Here is a 20235-nt window from a genome sequence, read left to right as displayed (position 1 = left end):
CGTGAGAAGGCCACATCCATGCAGACAGTTCTGTTCAGGGGGACAATAAAATGAGGGGCAGATGCAGAAGCCAGATCTAATGCTCTCCTGCAGACAGTGAGTATAAAGGTGTGTATTTATTAATTCATTTCATTATTAACTCATCTCGTTCAAATGCCTTCAAGAGAACTTTATCATTATGTCCGACCAAGGTGACACTGTGATGTTACTCTACTTCCCTGCATGCTTATAGCAAGAGCAGAGATCAAGATGATTACAAATGTTAGAATGACCTGTGAGGTTTCTTCCAGCCAAGGAAGAAAGAGGCTGTTACTCATGTAGCAGGGCCCAGCTGTCATCACCCATAAAGAAGGCCATCTTGTCACTTTGGCCATTAAAAGCCCTGACACCACAGTCTCCATTAAAGTCTACCTCACTCTTGTGCACACATACAATTTTTCTTATTTCAATAAGGAAATTAATGGTTGATGGGGAGGCCAGCCAGCCAACAGCCAGGCAGAAATGGCCCTGCCTAGCCACTGAGCCCGCAGAAGCTCCCAGACCCAATGATGTGTGAGGACATGGTCAGTGAGGAGGGCCGTCTCTGAGACCTTTGATACTGGACCACCAATGAAAGCAGATGTCTGGTGTTGAAAATGAAGGGAAGAACAGAAAGGGGTGAAGCCCCATCTGTCTCAGCATAAACCATTGAGACAGACACTGTGAGCATATCATATCCCAGGCCACCACCTCAGCTGGCAAAGATCTTCTTCACCCAGAATTCCTCATCTCCTGAGAGGAGGCAGTTAGGCCTGGGTTCAAATTCAGAGGTCTGGGATATATTATAAGATGTTTAAACTCTTTGGGCTACAGTTCCCTTATGAGTTAAATTGGTGAATAACACAACTTGTCTCACTGGGTTGTTCTGAGAGTTAAATGGGATAAGACATGTCAAACCCTTAGCCTGGCCTCCAATAATTCCAATAACTCAATGGTAGTCATTGTTCACCATTACATCTCCAAAACCTAGCCCAGTCTTGTAGCACAGTCTGGACACCCAGTAAGTACTCAATACATACAAAATGAATGAAAAGTGAACGTTGACGATCAAAAACAGAACAAGGATCTTCATGAGCTAGAGACAGAACAAGAATACTCAGTAGTAAGTGAGGACTAAACTTGCAGGCTTTGGATCTGTAGGAACCTAACACACCAAGGTTGCCAGGAAGTCCGTTCCTACATAGTTAAGGGATCAGAAATCCCCCACATTGTGGGGAAACAGACTATGATTGAGGAAGGGCTCCACTACTTGCCCCCCAAAAGTGAGGCCAAGGAAGCCACGCCTAATTCCAGGCTTCTGTGAGTACTGAGCTACCTGCCTGAGATGGCAGGAGGGAGGAGAGCCAGAATGTGGCTGACCCACTGGCTTTAGTACTGGACTCATGACAGCCCCATGGGATGGGAGAGGGGAAGGAAAAGATGATGCTAAATTCATAATTCGTTTGTGACCACGTGCTTCCATGTACACCTTTGATGCATGACAATCAATCAAAAGATGTGGCTGGTTTGCCTAATGGTGGCCTCTCAAGCATCATTGTTAGTAGTATGCTTGTTCAAAATGACATGGTCCCTATGGTCCCAAGGTGACCCTCAAGGCTGGCAACCCATCCCTCCAGCAGTTGGGTGATCTTTTCATTAATCCTGGGGGGAAAGAGGGGACACCTGGGTGACTCACTTGGTTAAGTGTCCGATTTCAGCTCAGGTCGTGATCTCACAGTTCCTGAGTTCGAGCCCCACCTTGGGCTCTGTGTCTCCCTCTCTCTCTCTGCCCCTCCCCTGCTCATGCCCTCTCTCTCTCTCTCTCTCTCTCTCTCTCTCAAAAATAAATAAACATTAAAAAAATTTTTTTTAATGGGGGCAAATGGGTAGAAAAGATGCTGGTGACCATGCTGAGCTTTACCTATTTCAAATAAAAATGCTACGTAAGATTAAATTTTGATCCCCCAAGCCAACCTTTCTAGTTACAAAATATTTCTCCCTGAAATTCAATACTACTTGGATGGTTCCTGCACACGTGGGTAGTATATAAATGGCAGTATTTAAGGACCTTGAGTAACGATCTATAATACTTAGGGGTTAGTACTAAGAGAGTGCTGGGACTTCTAGATTCTTTTTTATTTTCACAGAAGAGAGAAAAAGCAAATCCCTCCTAGGTTTCAGGAAGACCTCAGGGGTATCTTTCCCTTATATCAATCTGGAATCAAAAACCCACAGAGAAATACAGAAGATAAGCCACTTCAGATATATCGAGTCATGAATCCTATCTTTTTCTAAACCTTGTAGCTATAGGATCTTGGATTTAATTTTCATTCCTATAGTAACAAGTCTACTGGAGGACAATTCAGATATTGTCTTCATTCTAGTCTAATGTCAAACAAATAAAGCCACACAATGTAATAGATGTCTGCCCCTGTGTGCATGTGTATGTGTAAGTGCACATACTCCTAACAAAATACAATCTCACCCCAGTGCCAGGAACTTAAGTGATATCAAGGAAGCTGGGACAAAAGGACTCCTTTAAGATGGTTGATAAGAAAATTAATCATTGGTATTTCCAAATCCCTGAGGCACATCTAACTGTACTTTCAGAAACATAGGAAAGTGAATGTTGTCAACAAGCAACCAAGGCTGAAATTTTGTGTGTATAGTGGGAAGTACTCATCTCAAGGTTGTTACCAGTATTTATTTTTTTTGAGAGCAAATCTTTTTAGATCCTTCTTGTGCTTCTGTTGTCAGCCCTCCTAGGACTTTCTTTCCATCAAAAAGTTGGTTGACATCAAGCAAAAGTCAAAAGACCCAAACTGGAACTCAATTCAATTTGATAGAGCAAATACTAAGTTATTGAATGTCTATTTACAAGGTACTGTGCAAGTCTTTTGAATATACCAAAATGAATTATGTGTAATCCCTGCATTCAAAGGCTGTATTACCTTGTAGAAGAGATAAGACAGATATATGGAATTTCAGTGCCTTTTTTTTTTTAAAACAAAATGATCAGATAAGGACCAGACAGTATCAGGATGATTAGACCATTCTAATCATTGAGGAAAGCTTCATTGAGGAGAGGGAGCTGTTGGGCTAGGCCTTGAGGGATGAAAGCATCCTTAATAACAAGAGCTACCATTCATGGTACGAGTTGGCAACTCTTTCTCTGTAAAGAGCCAGAGAGTATAGATTTTAGGCCTCGTGGCTCACCAGTCTCTGAAGCAACTATTCAATTACGCCTTTGTAGTGTACAAGCAGCCACAGACTATATGTAAGCGAATGGCATTGCCCTGTTCCAATAAAGTGTTATTTATGGATACTGAAATTTAAATTTTATATAATTTACACACATCACAACATGTTATTTCCCCTTTTATCTTTATTTTTAAAATATTTAAGGAGGCAGAAATCATCCCTAGCTTGTGGACCATACAAACACAGATTTGCCTGTGGGTCATATAGTTTGCGGACTCCTCATCTCCTGAGTTCTCACTATACACGCGATGCTTTACGACACGTGCTCTCATAGAACCCTAACCTGTTCTGTGAGGTAGATGCTATATCATTTCCATTTTCTAGATATCCAAAGTAAAGCTTAGAGGACTTAGGTCATATAGATTTCAAAAACCCTGCTCTGAACCACTAGGCCACACTACCTCCTAGTAATGGTAAGAGGCTCAGGGGAATGGTGCAATTAATAGGTTTTCTTTAGCCAGAGGCATTCAAAGACCTAAAAAAAAAAACTCTTTACAAGGAGTATGAGGTTTACCATCATGGCTTGCTCACAGTGAACTCATCTTAGATCTCTGTTACCATCATGTTCTCTCTTTCCACAGGTCATGCAGGGGGTGGATACAGTGTTTGATAGCTTCTACTTTCCAGAATGTAATAGTCTCCCATATCTGAAGGAAAAAGGACAGCCTTCAAGCATTCGTTCCAACCTCTAGAGCCCGCTGCCCCCATGACCGCCCAGAGCCCACGCGTGGACCTTGCTAGCCCGTGCAGGAAGCGGGCATGCTCACATTCATCATTCTCTCCACATTGCTAACTTCGCTGCTCACCACTCTGAGCGGCAGTTCTCTCTTGCGCGACCTCCTGTCTCTTGTTTAAAAGCAATTTAATGTGCTAGAGAAGACGGAAGGAAAACAGGAGTTTCCATGTCCTTCCATCACCTCTTAGGATATCAGGTGGTGGTCTCCATCCCTCCTTGATCACCTTCCTTCTCTGAAAGAGCCGAATGCCCTTCACACCGTCTATGGGTCACACTGGATCACTGGCTTCCAGATATGATACCGACAGCTTCATCAGTCAGTAAATATGCAACTGTTAAAGATCTGTGATGTGCCCAGCATCATGCTATGTACTGCAGAGAGTGCTCAAGTATAAGACACTGACCTCCAGGAATGTGCAACCTATTTGAGATAGCAAGACTAACAAACATGTGGTAACAGTAGTAATAACAACAGCTGATCTTTAGACATCTTGCCACTCTACCGAGCACTTTGTATATACTCTGCCCACGAAACAGCAAATCCAGACTTAGTAAGGAGGGTATTATCCAAAAGGATTATTGCGTGGTACACGGGTGGAGTGGGGATACCATTGCAATAGGAAGAAGGGATTATTACAATAGGGAGAATGCTCTGGTAAGGTCTGCAAGCATCTCAAGAGTTAGGCGAAAAGAGGGTTTTTTTTTTTTTTCTTTTACAGAAGGCAATTAACAAAGCTAGAAAGAAACAGGTGTGAAGAGGTGTGAGGCCAGCCTATTCTCCGAAGAGGCAGTATGTTCCGTCAGGTTGACTGTGGGCCAAAGGCCAGGGGTATAATAACGTTTGATAAGCAAGCATTTTGTTTTGACAGATCCGTGGGGACAAGCAGTTTGGGTAATCCTTTATAAAGAAAAGAACGGGGATTTGAGGGTCTGTATCTGGCCTTCTCATAAATAAAGGGGACAACCATGACTCTTATCACAGTCTCATAGGGAAGCGTAGTTCTTTGTGGTAAGCCATTTTCCAGAACACAAATGACTGGATTTCTTACCGTCCAGGCCAGATTCAACACTGTCAGTTCTTCATACGGACCGTAGTGATTGATGCTGAAACTGTCCCTACCTTCTGGATGACAGGACTGAGCAACAGAGAGGTAAGTCACTTTACTCAAGGTCACAGAGGTCTAAAAATGGAAGTGCAACGTGCACCTGGGCCTGATCCTAGGGTGCACAATCAATCCCGCATAGTATGGTTAAGATTGTCAGCGTTACTGGAGTCTGGAGGGACAGAGAAGTCTCAGAAGGCTTCCTGGAAGGCCACATTCTAAGAATGGGCAGGGGCTGATGAGGTTGTCAGGGACAATGTGGATGATCAGGCCAAAAAACAGAGGCGAAGGTGGCCAAGGAGGTCTTTAAAGAGTGTTAAGTCTATGCCACAGACGTTTTACATAGATAAGGTGACACAAGATGGGGTAGGGCCGCACTGAATGGGCCCCTGAAAAACCACACTGGGACTTTTAGGCTTGGGGCAACAGCTAGGGACAAGCCTCTGCCAGAGCTTGACGGTAAGTGGCATGGGGCACAGAAGTGGGTGAGGAAGATGGGGTGGGTAGTGAAACGTAGACCGACTTTGAATGACTGAATGTTTGAACAAATGGGAGACTGGAAGCCAAAGCGATCAGCCACGAGGCTGTAGTAACAAGGCGGGCCTGTCAGTCTGCGGTCAGACTGGGGCGACTCTCACGTGTAGGAACAAGGGGCAAACCGAGGTGGGGGGAAGTACAGAAGAAATACGAGGATTTGGCGCCCTATCTGGATAGAGGAGGTTAAAGCTTTCACCTTATCAGAAGGTCTGTAACAAAAGCTTTTTTTCTACGTAGACCTCATAGAACTTTTGTTTTTCAGATCTGCTAATAATATTATTACAAGTAACAAATAGAGCGACAAATAAAAAGATGTTCAAGCTTTAATGTGAACGAACAACCGAAGTGAAAGTTAAGCAGGGTTTTGGGATTTTTTTATGTCTTCAGAAAGCCTTTAGAATCCTAATATGTTTTACAAATCTCCAAAAAAGAAATACCGCATCCAACGTTGTTAGAAAATAATGCGAACGTGGAATTCATTTCTTGCAGAATCTCTTGTTGGACGGGTGGGCTACTGGAAAACAGCTTAACGGTGAACATTCTTGAGGACCTACTATGGGCTAGATGCTCTAACAGCCTCAAGACTCAGTCCTCACAATGTTCTGCCATATTCTCCTTATCCCATTTTGCAGATGAGGACACCGAGGCTCAGAGGCTGTGAGTCACCTGTTCTAAAACTGCTCAGCCAAATCCTTTTCCTCTCCACTCTGCACCATGTTTTCTTCCACATCATAGATACACGAGATCTTCGAAGTCAGACTTCCCTGGCTTTCTCCAGAACACCCCCAATGACTGCATTTTGCCGGGTGGTTGTCAACGACTTCTGAAGGCCTTTCCTGGGATGCAGGATTTCCCACATCATGGGCCTGCGGATATCACCTTCCGATCTATTGGCATTCACCTGCCGTTACGCAGGGCTTCTGGCGGTATCATTCTGATTTTAGATGACTCTTCTTTTGTTCCCCCCAACGTGACATCTATAAACGTGACAACACGGGCAGGAAAGGGCACGATGAGCAATCTGCAGCTCCTTCATGCAGGCTGGTGTGACGTGGGGAGGAGAGGGAGGGCACAGATAAGGCCTGACGTATCACATGTCCTTGGAATTAACATGCACCACACCAGTGCTCACAGCCGCTACCATCACAAACTGTTTAGTGTTAAATTTAGAATAAAAACCAATTAAAAGATAACAAGGAGACATATGCTCAGAATGGCAAGAATCAGAGTATTTACAGAAATATGACCTCTAGCTACTGCAGGGAGGCAGCAGTAGGTTTCACGAGCCTGAATCTCCCCGCCTTGCCCTGCCCGTTCTCTGTCTTCACCAACACCCGCGGTTCATCTCCACCAAGATTGCTTTCGCAGGAAAAACTATGGTCATGTTTAATACGGTGGATGGACTCGCTTGTATCTGAACACCTGAGACCACACACGTCGCCGCTGACCTCGTTCCCCCTGCACTAGGCCAGACGACTGATCTGGGTTCAAGGTGCCTCTCCTCGGCATCCTGCCATAGCACAGGCTGCTTGTGAGATAAGAATACAGGTGAAAATGCAGGTTCCCCATTCCTCCCGTATACCTCCATAAGGTGTGACTGCAGTTCAGGAGCCCCCCACAAGTGAGATCTTGCTAGGATGAACATTCCAGAAAGGTGATTTTGCGCTCTCTGGATCCCCAGCCTTGTCAGCAACGAGAAGCAAATTGTACTAACACAAAAAGCAAAAATTCTGCTACTCAAAAATCCGTATCAGCCTGGTATAATGTCTGAGCCGAAGAGCTTTACTGATTTATTATTTTTTTAGTTTAACTTTTTAAGTTTATTTATTTTGAGAGAGAGAGAGAGTGAGCAGGGCAGGGGCAGAGAAAGAGGGAGTGGGAGAGAACTGCCAAGCAGGCTCTGCACTGTCGGTGTGCAGCCTGAGGTGGGGCTTGAACCCACAAACTGTGAGATTGTGACCTGAGCTGAAACCAAGAGTCGAACGCTTAACTGACTGAGCCACCCAGGCGCCCTGAGCCAAAGAGCTCTAAATTCTTGCTGTTGCACAATGAGGGAAATCACTGCAGGGCCCCAGGGCTTTCTACTTCCGTCCACTTACCCCATCCTTACCCTCCTCATCCCTAGAGTCACTTCTGGGGGACATTTCCCAAATTACTGTCACATCCACCACATGCTCGTTCTTCCCCTTAGTCCAGACCCTCCACACTTCCCACTGGTCTACTCCAAAATTTTCCTGATGGCCATCCTGTCTATAGGCTTTACATCTCTCACTTATCCTCCAAGATGTTAATGGGTGTGTGCTTCTAAAGCATCCTGGGAACATACCTTTTCTCTGCTGAAATCCTTCAATAACTCTCAAATGGCTTTAAAGTAAAACTAAGGGAACTGGGATGGCCAGCAGGCCCTTTACACCGGTCCCTTGGCCTCTCTCTAGCCTCATTTCCCCTGAATCCCCTCCCCAACCCCCCACCGGCACCGGGTCTCCTGTGCCTTGCTTTGTTCCTACTGAGAATGTCCTTGACCCAGAGCCTGCCTGCTAACATCCACTCACCCTCAGTTCTCCATCCAGGCAACATTTCCTTCAGCAGGGTTTTCTCAGTCCTCCCCCAGTCTGGAGCGGGAGGCCCTCTTCGGTGCTTTCTGTTCTCAGGTCTCTTACAGCTCTTATCACAGTATTACAACTTCAGGTTTGCTGGACACCTTCCCACATATTTTATGAATGACTTGAGGGCAGGGCCTGGCTCTTATTCACCAGCATACTTTCAACCCTTGGCGTAGGGCCTGGCACTCACTACACTTTTAGCAGCAGGCGCTGAGTGTTTGCTAACTTGTAGACTGGAACCCTCTCTCCAGGGGTGGGACGGCCAGCTAAGAGCTGGGCTGAGCAAGGATTTTATCTTGTTTGCTAGTATGCGAATAACGCCCAGCCATAAGGAAACTGTTAGGAGTAGATCATGTCATGGCAGATCTGGCATCCTTACGGGATGGGGTGCTCCTCTTGGGTCAGCATTATGGCAGATCGAAAATTCAAAGAGAAATACCGGGACAGTGGAACCGGCGTCCAGAGCCCTCCTGGGCTTCAGCACATGGAGAAGCAGATGCCATAGCTCTGTTGAGACTGGGACAATGAATGACCAAGCCTGGGTTCTGCCACTCTCTGTGTGACCACAGCCTAGTGTCTTCACATCATGGGCCTCAGGTCCTCCCCTCTGGAATTAGGGGTGCTAGACGGCCAGTGGGGGGCGGCAGAGTCCTACTGCAAGAGTACATGTCAGCAGGCAGATGTCCCTGGGGGAGGAATGCTTCCAGTGGTCAGCACCCGGGGCGGGGGGATCTGGGACAACACATCCACCTTGCAGATACCCCGACGGACGCAACTCTGGTCTGCAAGGGGCCTTTCGTGGTTTCACAATTCAGAGGGACTGAGAACAACTCACAAGAGACCCTTCACCAAAAAGGGTCATAATATATAACCTACCCCTTCCCTTCATAAAGCGATGAGAAATATGGTATATGTGAAGTACTAACAATTATAAGTTACCATTATAATGATTTCTCAGGGCCTTGGTGGTTTTAATATTTTACAATTTTCTAGATGAACCAGGCAATGTTCCCAGGGAGACACAGAATCTGAAGCGGACTCCAGGCTCTGAGTGTCAGCACAGAGCCCGATGCGGGGCTTGAACCCATGAACCGCGAGATCATGGTCTGAGCTGAAGTTGGATGCTCAAACGACTGAGCCATCCAGGCACCCCCCCCCCCAATTTGTTTTTATCTCTAGATTATTTATGCCCTTTGCCTGCCTGAAGAATGCAGGATACGTGATGTACCCAGTTTCCAACATATTAATGACCCTTGACGACAGAGACTGTGCAAAGTTTGAAGGGATAACATCTCTTCTTTATATTCAGCCCTGTAAAAGAAGGCAGGGACCAGTAAAGCTTGGAGGCTGGCATCTCCGGATATCCTCGTCCACATTACTGTGATCAATACTGAAGATGAACCCACTGTGAGCAGAAGCTAAGGCAACATCTACGGGGAGTCGCAAAGAAGTGGGCCGAGTCCCTGCTCTCTAAGGGAGGAGTCAAAGCAGACCAAATAAAAATGCATAAAGCCATAAATGCCCCCAACACATCAATATATATAGAACCAATTACCACAATAATCGACTGGATTTGTAACAAATTGACGGGAGGGGCCCTGGCAGTCAGCACGGGCAGCCGAAGCACGCACAAAGAGAGACTTTATAAGCTGCCCCTGTGGAATCAACCTGACTAAAGAAAAACCCCAAGGAAACAGAAAAGTGTCAAGGGAGTCCAGGCTGTTGGTTTACCCGATTAGGTTGTTTTTCCCTGTCACGGGCACTCACATTTCACCTACAAAGCATGTATTTTACCTGGCAGATTTACTAAGAAACTGAGCGAAAGAAATGCTTCTTTTTACTTGCCTTTTTCTTTCTTACTTTGTTACCATTTTTTTTTTTTAATCATGAAAACCAAAAATGTTTTTGAACCTGCTTGGTTTTGCAATTGCCTTAAACTGAGGGCTCTTTGCTGACATCACGTTCCAACTAAGCGGACTGGCCACTGTCCCTTGCCAGACGTCATCAAGTCGATGGGCCTCGTGTGGTTATGATTTAGCCGCGCCGTCTAATTACACTGGTTTTTAGGGGAAGACCGGTGTGATGCAGGCACGAACCCTGTGTAGGCAGGCGCCACCCCTTCTCCGCCTCAGCGAACAGACAGCCTTCCCAAAGCTGCAAGGTCTGGGCATCCCACGTGTCCCAGGCACAGCCCAGTCCAGCCCAGCAGCATCTCTCCCCAGAAACGCTTGATGTTGTGAAGGGTCTTGCACGTAAAGCTCTGCACACGGGTCCCTTTGCTTCCCTCCTTCCGTGTGCCCCAGATTCCTCCTGTGGGCAGCCACCATGAGCCCAGGCTCTTTGGAAGTTGACAGAATGTGCATAAGCCTGCCCCCGAGAAACCTTCCAAGGAACAGGATAAACTCCCAAGGTGGAAAGTGTGTTTTGGACCTTGCGATGGCTTCCTTTGCCTCGTCTGTGGGTCCCCCTGAGGGCTCAACCATGCTGTCACACAGATACTGACTAGCCAGTTGCAGGGAGAGAAAGAGGTAAGGTAAGGCTGGCAGAGAAAATAGGCCTTCCTTCAGCATCTAGAATTCCACAGTGGGTCAGGAGCCCTCTCTTATTAACCACTGATGCCTACCACTGTGCCTGATCTACAGTAAACACTCAATGCACATTTCTGCATGAATGCGTAAACATCCTTACCTTGCAAAGGAACTCAGCCTTCCCTCAACGTGCTGCTAACCGGGGTCTATATGTCACGGACTCTGCTGACGGCAACATATCGGCAGCAAAGTCAAAGTGCACGTGGGAATTTTTAAAAGAGGGACGTTGATCTGATCAGAGAACTATCTTCCTCTCATCAGTAATGGAGATAGAGATGATATATTCTGGAGCCTTTGACTGATGCAGCATTAATCATCTAGGTTTTGTAGTGTAGCTAGCTGGCAGCCGGGGCCAGGTTTCAACGTGATGTCGACTACTCCCACTTTTTTTGCAATTACTTTCTTACCTGATCCATTTCTTGATGATTTCTTTGACATCAGTTTTTCTTATGTACTTTTTAATTTTCTCTTTAATTTATATCTTCTACTAATTGACCCAACTTCCCAAGAGTTCCATGAGATTCAGAAAGAATCCTCTAACAACAGAGGAATGGAGATTAGGAACGAACCCAGAAATGGCTAGTGGCCACACAGAGAAGCTCCGATGGACACGGCTTGCTGATTTGTTGGTTTAGGTCGAAATGGTTTTACGTCTTGTGTTTCATTTTAAATACAAGCTGTGTGCTGCACCTAATACCTATCCCGCCCTCCCCAAGAAAACTTTCCTACTTGCTTTATAAAAGAAAAGTAATGCCAGGAAAAGTGGTAAAAGAAAGGCTGCTATTGGCTCCTAGAACATTAACTGGTAGACAGAAATTGGGGATAATAAATCACGAACTGAAGGTCCACACACGGATTGACTCCACTTTCTAGTATTTAATCCTAGTCCTACCTTGTGCTGATCACTTGATTTTAATGTCCAGCCTATTCTTCTAATGCCAAACCCCAGGACATGACATTATCCCCACCCCACCCCACACTCAAAACAATCAAACCTGGTGATAGGGGGAAGGGACAATGAAAGGGTGGACTAGTGCCGGGGGCTTCGGGGCAAGGTGTTCAAGGAGACGTTATCTTAGCCATTCTGCTGTCATTTCCCTTGGAAAGGGAAGAGGAAGAGAAAAAGTATGGCATTCACTCCTATATTCATTCCACCAATACTGACCGACTGGATGCCAGGTGCCGTGCGTGGCGTTACACATTGCTGGAGATGGGGTAGGCATGCGGGGTGAACCCAGAGATCCGTAGATGTTCCTCTAAAGCATCCGTTAATGGAAACCAGGCCAAGATAGGGGTCTAACAAAACACCGAACTGCTAATGAGTTCTCTCTCAGCCCCAACATCACTTACGTTGGAACTCTGGCTGTAAACAGGGCCAGGGACCCATCTGTGGGGCACGAGAGGAATCAGTGTCTGCATCTGTATGCAGGCAGTGGAACTAGACGGCAGAGGCTTTGAATCACAGGTAAAAGGAAAGGCTGGTACAGCTGGACACATTCATGAATTTTTCTCCCTTTGTGGAATGCACCTGGCAGCTCCTTTGCACTTAAAAGGCAGAAACACCCAGGCTGCTTATCAAAAAGGCCTCCCCAGGGATCCTTTTCCACAGAGAGCACATTCTCACAGCCCCCACCCCTTTCTCCCACCAAAAAAAGAGTTGTGCTTATTTCCTGATCTTTTCCCAGCAGGGGGGTGCTACAACTGGAACTGAAAATAGTTGCCAAAGGATGTGATGCTGATCCTGATGTTTGGAAGGAAGGTTTGGGCCCCCTGTTCCACTAGCCTGATGAGTAGGTGACTTGTAAAATATACATCAGCGTTTCTGTGAAGCACGAATTTACCCAGGGCAAGTTTTACTGATATCCCTTTGAAATTCTTATCAGTTACTATTTTGTTCAAAAAAAAAAAAAAAAGCTGAGCTGCAAATTTATTAAAATAATTCTAACAATAGTAATAATAAAAAGACATATACTGAATTGAACACTTACAGAATACTAGACATTGTGCTGCATATATAATTATGTTCAATCTTTACACAATCCTCACTTGTAACGTAAGTATTAATAGCCCTATTTTATAGACATGGAAACTGAGGCTCACAGCCATTAAGGAAACTTCGCAAGAGTCACAGCTAATAAAAATTAAAAAAAAATTTTTTTAATGTTTATTCATTTTTGAGAGAGAGCGAGCGAGAGAGAGCAGGGGAGGGGCAGACACAGAGGGAGCCACAGAATGTAAAGCAGGCTCCATTCTCCAGGCCCTGAACTGTCAGCACAGAGCCCGACACAGGGCTCGAATCCATGAGCTGTGAGACCATGACCTGAGCCAAAGTCAGATGCTTACCCGACTGAGCCACCCAGGCGCCCCAGCTAATAAAAATTTTGATTAAAATCTGTCTGACTTTAGAACTTACTACAAAAGCAACTACACTAAAACTCCTTTTAATGTAACAGCAGTTGCATTAACCTATTTAGCCATGAGCCAGGCATTATTAAATGTTCCATTCTGTTATCAGAAGTAGAAAACACTGGCTGAGTATACAGAGTCACAGAAGTAGGAGAAATTCTAAGTACCTGATTCAAGGTAGTTATTATACAGGTGAGAAGATTATTTTGAGGAGGGTTAAGTAATTTACCCAAGGCCAGCTGGCTGGCTAATGGCTCAGCTGAGACCAAGAATGTAGGTCTTCACTCCCTACCCAGTGCTTTTTCCCTCAACACGCTGCCTTAGAGTCGGATGGGCGATAGAGACCTATTACTACGTAAGCAACAGGCACTCATCCCCAAAGACATGAAAACCCCAAGTGATGTCAAGCGTAGATTCTCACATTTGATGTGGAATATCCCTTTGCCTCATCATCTATCTCGTACATTTATTTCCGACATTTTTTTCAGAGATTAAACTATTAGTTGTGGAATGGAGTGCATAACTTAAGATCGAAATCAAAATACTGGTAGATATATGTATTGTGCCTTATGCTTATTTCTCTTGATCTATACTACCGCAGCCAGCCCACATGAGCACTGATCTACATGCTGGATAACACGGGATGGGCTAATATAACACTGAATGTTAACTATACTGGAATTAAAATTTCAAAATAAGGAGGATGGGCTACACATACCGGTCCTATCTCAGCTTGCTGAATCTAGGAAACAGAACAAGTTCGGCTGGAAGCGGAGCTTCTTCTCTTCATATTCCATCAGAGAATCCAGGCTCCTCTGTTTTCCACAGTCATACTGATCATCAGTCTGATATTTACCAAGTAACTTTATATGCCCTCCTAGAAGCATTATGCTAGAAGCTATGAGACTTTAAAAACAAATTATGAAGCCTTTGCATTCGCTATTTCCTCTGCCCGGATGGTTCTGTCCCAGGTCTTTGCATGGCCAGCTCCTTCTTGTCTTTTCCAGGTCTCAGCTCAACTTCACGCCCTTATCATCATCACTGAGGCCTTTCTGTGGCCGCCATTTTCATCAGCCCCCAGTCCTCCAGCCAATCTCTATCACATCACCTGGCTTCAGTTTCTTTGTAATCTCTCTCTCTCACTGTCTAGAATTATTGCTGTCATTTATTTGTCACCTGCCACTCTCTGTCTCTCTTCAGTAGGATATAAGCTCCACAAAAGCAGGAAAGTTTTCTGTGTCATTCATCATTATATGCCCAGTGCCTAGACCAATGTTTAGATAAATCAGGTGTTGACTAAGTGAATGAATAAGCCCTCTTCCAAGAAGCAATCAATCAAGTTGTGAGGGCAAAGCTTACATGCTTGGAGTAGAAAATAATCCAGAATACTATATAATTAACTACTAAATTGTAGGTATGCACAATATGTCACTATTGTCAGGCCCATAATTATATGAAGGGAATTTGATATCACTACCAGAATTGTCCCATTAACGAAAATGTTAAATGTTAAACTATGTTAAACTATGAAATGTTAAACTATGAAATTCTATAACCATTTATGGATTCTAGAAGAAAAAAAACGGGGCCTCATAAATACTAAATTTAAAAATACCTAGAAAACGCTTGAGATATTAAGATGAGAACAGGGTTGCCTATAGTACAAAGTTTAGAAAAATCAGCTTATCACCTTTAGTCCTGATTACTGGCATGTTTCCAATTCCTTTTAGCACCTGAGGGCTTAGGACTGTTCAATTCTGCACACAAGCCTATCGATCAATGGCTTAATCAGAGAAAAGTCCTGGACCAAAGTGAAAACCATTCAGTCGAGTCCTCTTATCTGTGACACTCCTCTGTGGGGATGACACCAGGATAGGCCCCTGGAGGCCACCGTGCCATGGCTCCATCATTAAAGCCCCTGCACCGGACAGGACGAACAAGGACGGTGGGGGAGCCCATTCCCTGTTGGGTCTTTGAGACAAGTCTATCACCTTGCTCTTCAAAACGGGTCCTTGGACAGGCAGCATTGGCATCAAGTGAGAGTTGTCAGGACATGCAGAATGTCAGGCCCCACCCCGACCTACCAGATCAGAATTCCCATTTTAACAAGATCCCAGGTGATACATATTGCGCAATAAATTTTGAGAAACGCCGCCATATAGGAAAACAAAAAACTGCTGCGGCCACTGTGCCATTGCTCAGGGCCCCCCGAACCCACAACAATCAAAAACTCCAGAAAACTCAAGGTGAAAGGCAGCGGATCCACTATGCAGTCTAACGAGGGTTGACATCTGGCCTTGTCGCACTCAACTTAGACCAGTGACCTGGCTTCAATGACGTCCTGGCCCCACCTCCATCTTGTCCACTAAACTTCCCACCTTAATCTCTTCTTGTACCATTGGCAGGCAACATGGCATGCAGCCGCCCACAGTCTGTGTCAGGAGGTGAAGGTGTCCTGACTCTGCCTCTTACTAGCTATGTGACTGCATGCAAGTTATTTATTTAAGCTTTCGGAGACTTGGTTTCCTTATCTATAAAATGGGGAGGGTAAGACCTAGGGATTAAATGAGAAAAGTTATATAACATGCTATTTGGTAATATTATTCACAGTGGTGTCTTTCTGCAGCCTAAAGATCCAGTTTACTCTGGACTCTGCATCAGAGCCTAGGGGACTTGAAGATTCAAATTAAACCTCACCCATATGTTTAGGAAAGCTTAGCTCCTTTTCAAAGCCTCTGTTTATGACACCACCAGGCTCAGCTTCAGCAGCACCTTCACCAGGCCGTCTGCCTGGGAAAGCCATAGAACAGCTGTCTCCTCTAAACCTAAATCCCCTCTCTGCTCACTACAGGGCTTTGCGTGGAGCAGGCCCTCAGCAAATGTTTGAGGAACGAATTAATTAATCATTTAAAGAAAATAGCTATATGCCATAATTGCCTTGCCACTTGAGCGCTAACTTCATCGTCGTAAACGTGCAGAAAAAGAGCCTTTGGAACTGGTCTGCAACCTAGGGTTGTAAAGCATAAAGCATTATAGAAACGTCTTTTATTGCTCTTTGTTGGATTTCTATGTCGCGTCCTGAACTTAATCAGGTTTTCATGCCATTTACCACGATTATGCACGTTAGCCTGCAAAGTGCACCAGCGTCACGTGTCCCACCCTGGGTCTCTGCTGACCAGCACTCACAGACCAGGATCAGAAGGCTGGCGGCCGATCCAGCTATTGTTTCTGCTTCAGCCATGGCAGACATCTGTTCATTATTCTGGGGAAAGGGACCAGCTGAGTCTGTCTCGGGCTCTATCCACCCAAAAACAAATCGACGGAAAGTGGAAAACATGGCATGCTGTGTGGTAAAAACACAATGCCATGTAGGTGGTTTACTTTTCTTCCTTTGACTCTCATCTGACTTCAGACTTGGAGCTAGAGAGTCACCTTACTCTCCACCCCACCCCCACCCCCAATACAACCCTCAGCTCCGTATCATGGAAGAAGAAGCAGCTATTCTTCTTAGCTTTCCCCACGGAGAGGAGGCAACTGGCTAGAAACAAATAAACAACAAAAATTCAGTGGATTATGGACTAGAAAGTGCAGCAGACCGGAAGAGTTTCCTAACTCCCACCTGTCAACCCAGATAACCCCGCTGATGTGCATGCACCAAAGGCAATGGCAAGAAAAGATAATGACAAAGGTCAGATCTTAAGTAACAATGGAAGTGGTATTGGAAAAGGAAAGGAAGAAAGCCCTGAGGAAATCCGCTCCTGAATGGAGCATTAAAAAGAAAAAAAAGAGAAGAGGAAGAAAGAAAGAAAGAAAGAAAGAAAGAAAGAAAGAAAGAAAGAAAGAAAGGAAGAAAATGTACTGAGTGTGTCAGGTGGAGGATGAAAATTAAGCCCTTGGAAGTTCTTATTTGAAGAAGATTCGATGTTTTCTTTTTCTTCTCTTTTCTTTCTTTCCTTTGGTCATTTCTCCAGAATCTACAGATCTGTAACTCTTTACTGGTTTCTTTTGAAGTATGAACAAAATAAAGGATTCATTCCTTCAAAAACGGTGGATGCTAATTATAGGCCAGGCACTGCGTCAGGGATGCAGAGTCAAATACCAATAGGAAATGATGACATTGTTTTGTGCTTCCTCCCAGATTTCTATCCCAAGTTCAGCTCTCTGTAGATACAACTGCACGTTTTGTTTTGTTTTGTTTTTTAAGTTACCTTTGTAAGTCTCCGCTCCACGGTAACACAAACTTTTCAGAATGTATTTTTTTCCATGTGTTAAAAGAGTTTTATTGTAAAAGTGGCACATGCTTGTGGCACCTGGGTGGCTCAGTCAGTTAAGCGTCTGACTTCGGCTCATGGGTTCAAGCCCTGTATCGAGCTCTGTGCTGACAGCTCAGAGCCTGGAGCCTGCTCCGGATTCTGGGTCTCCCTCTCTCTCTCTGCCCCTTCTCTGTTCATGCTCTGTCTCTCTCAAAAATAAATAAACATTAAAAAAGTGGCACGTGCTTATTGTGGGAAAAGCAATACAGAATTTTTTAGTACAAAAAATAAAAGTCTCTACCCCATTGCCCTAATCTTGGAGCAAACAGATAATGTGTGTATACACACACACACACACACACACACACACACACACACACACACAAAGCTATTTTGAGATTATATACATATGTTTCTCTCTATATAGGTATATATATACATAGACATACTGTATACACATATACATATTTAGTGACAGATTAGAAGATTATACATATATATTTATATAGTGCGTATTGGCATCTATTTATATGTATAATTTTTAAAACGGATGAGACCCTAATATATCTACTCTTCTGCGATTTGCTTTGTTCACTTGCAAATGGCTACGGATGGAACCTCTCTGGATGGATAGACAGTAAACTAGCAACAGTTGCCTGGCTGCCTCTGGGGTGTGGAACTGGAACACTGGGAACTAAGAGTGGGAGGAAGATTTATTTTTCACTTTATTCTGTTTTATACATTTTGGATTTTTTAAATAAATAATCTTTTTAAACCAAAGAGAGAGAGAGAGAGAGAGAGAGAGAGAGAGAAACAGGGTAAGTGCTGTGCCATCCATTATCGCGGGAGACAGTCCTACAGGGAAATGGCCACACAGAGAAATGCGAAGAGTGCTGCCGGGGGGATAGGATAGGATACAAGGGGCTTTAAGGGGCAGCAAAGAACTCCACCCAGAGCATCTGGGAAGGGGTGGTGGGAGGGGTGGCACGTGAGCTTCCGTCAGCTGGGAGAGCAGGGAGGAGGGGACGGTGGAATGGAGGTGGAACAGAGGACAAGGTGAGACAGGCAGCACATGCCCACAGGCTCAGAAGCGTGGAAAAGGCTCCAAGCCCTCTTCCAAACCCTGACCCTGGACCCAGAGTTGGGGCCTGAGCCTGGGGCTGGGTATCACTTAATTGCAAATGGCAATTTATAGAGCTGGAGGGGGCAATTAAAAAACAAAAGCAAGAAACAGAATTCAGAGCCGGAAAGACTCGTTTGCTGATCCTAAGGGGCTAAGGAGAGAGGGAGATCCTTCCAGAAATTAGACAACTGAACGGACACCTGGGGAAGGAGAAAAACAGAGAGCCCCAAGAGGAGACAAGACAGGGACCCAAGAGAAAATTTCTGAGTGAGACAGAAACTTATCTAGGGCCTTGGACTGGGGCAAGGAGGGAGCCTCTAAAGCCTTTCGCTGTCTGGAAGCAAATGCAAGGGTTTGGGATTGAGAGCGAGCAGCCTTGTTATCATCAGAGTGGAGGATACTTGGGGCATGGAATGGTCAGTGATGCAGCAGCTGCAGAGGGCAGAGATGTAGCAGGCTGGAAAGGGCTCCCAAAGATGCCCAGGGCCTGATCCCCAGAACTTGTGACTGTCACCTGTGAATGGCAAGAGGGACTTTGCTGATATGCTTAAATTAAGACTCTTGAGATAGGGAGATTATCCTGGATTATCTGCATGGGCCCAATGTAATCCAAAGGGTCCTTACAAGAAAGAAGAAGCAGGGGGCGCCTGGGTGGCTCAGTCGGTTGAGCGCCAATGATCTCATGGTTTGTGGGTTCGAGCCCCGCGTCGGGCTCTGGGCTGACAGCTCAGAGCCTGGAGCCTACTTCATATTCTATGTCTCCCTCTCTCTCTGCCCCTCTCCTGCTTGTGCTCTGTCTCTCTCTTTCTCAAAAATAAAAAATAAACATAAAAAAATTAAAAAAAAAAAAAAAAGAAGTAGCAGGTAGGAGTCCTGGCAGACAGCCAGGTGACTCAGAGATTGGAGTGACACATCTTAAAGATGGAGATGGCCAGAAACCAGGGAATACAGTGGTCTTGAGAAGCTGGAAGGGGCAAGGAAGGAATTCTCCCCTGGAGCCTCCGGAAGGAGCCACCTTATTGATACCTTTAGTTTGGCCTATTGACACTGTGTTTGAACCTCTGGCCCCCAGAATAGTCAGGGAATAAATTTATGTTGTTTTAAGCCACTTAGTTTGTGATTTGTTATCGCAGCCCAAGGGAACTAATACCAGGAGTGAGGTCATGCTCATGTTGAGAAGGCAGCCAGGGGTGAGTGAACCGCTTCAAGCTGAAGAGTCTCATGATTAAGTGGCATTTTAAGAAGATAACAGTATGATGTTGAGCGGACTAGAGTGGAAGGAAACTGAAGAAAAGGAGACAGGTGAGGACGCGATTTCAGTTTTTCTTATGAGAGCTGATACCATAAGCTCATACGGCTTCGAGACATGGACAGGAGAACCTACACCTGTTGAAGAAGTATTTGGGTGGTACGAAGAACAGAACTTTGTAAATGAGTGAGTGTGGAGGACGGAGGAGAGCATCTAGACGTACTCCCCACTTTGCATTTTGACCCATCGTTGCAGTGCACAAATCTACTAGTGAGTACAGAGAAAAGAGATGGTGACCGCTGAGGTCCCTAGAGCATATCCAGGTAGAAATGCTCAACACTCAAGGGCAAGGTTTCAA

General features: G+C 45.1%; 1 protein-coding gene across 5 annotated transcripts in view; it reads right to left on the bottom strand.

The window, feature by feature from the left end:
* Positions 1-20235, bottom strand: part of ASTN1 (astrotactin 1) — a 305254-nt gene that overhangs the window by 45855 nt on the left and 239164 nt on the right. The gene's annotated exons all lie outside the window — the stretch shown is intronic.

Source organism: Leopardus geoffroyi, chromosome C3 (assembly GCF_018350155.1).
Source record: "Leopardus geoffroyi isolate Oge1 chromosome C3, O.geoffroyi_Oge1_pat1.0, whole genome shotgun sequence".
Lineage (NCBI taxonomy): Eukaryota > Metazoa > Chordata > Mammalia > Carnivora > Felidae > Leopardus > Leopardus geoffroyi.
The sequence above is the reverse complement of the archived record's forward strand: the minus strand, read 5'-3'. Positions and strand labels throughout refer to the sequence as shown.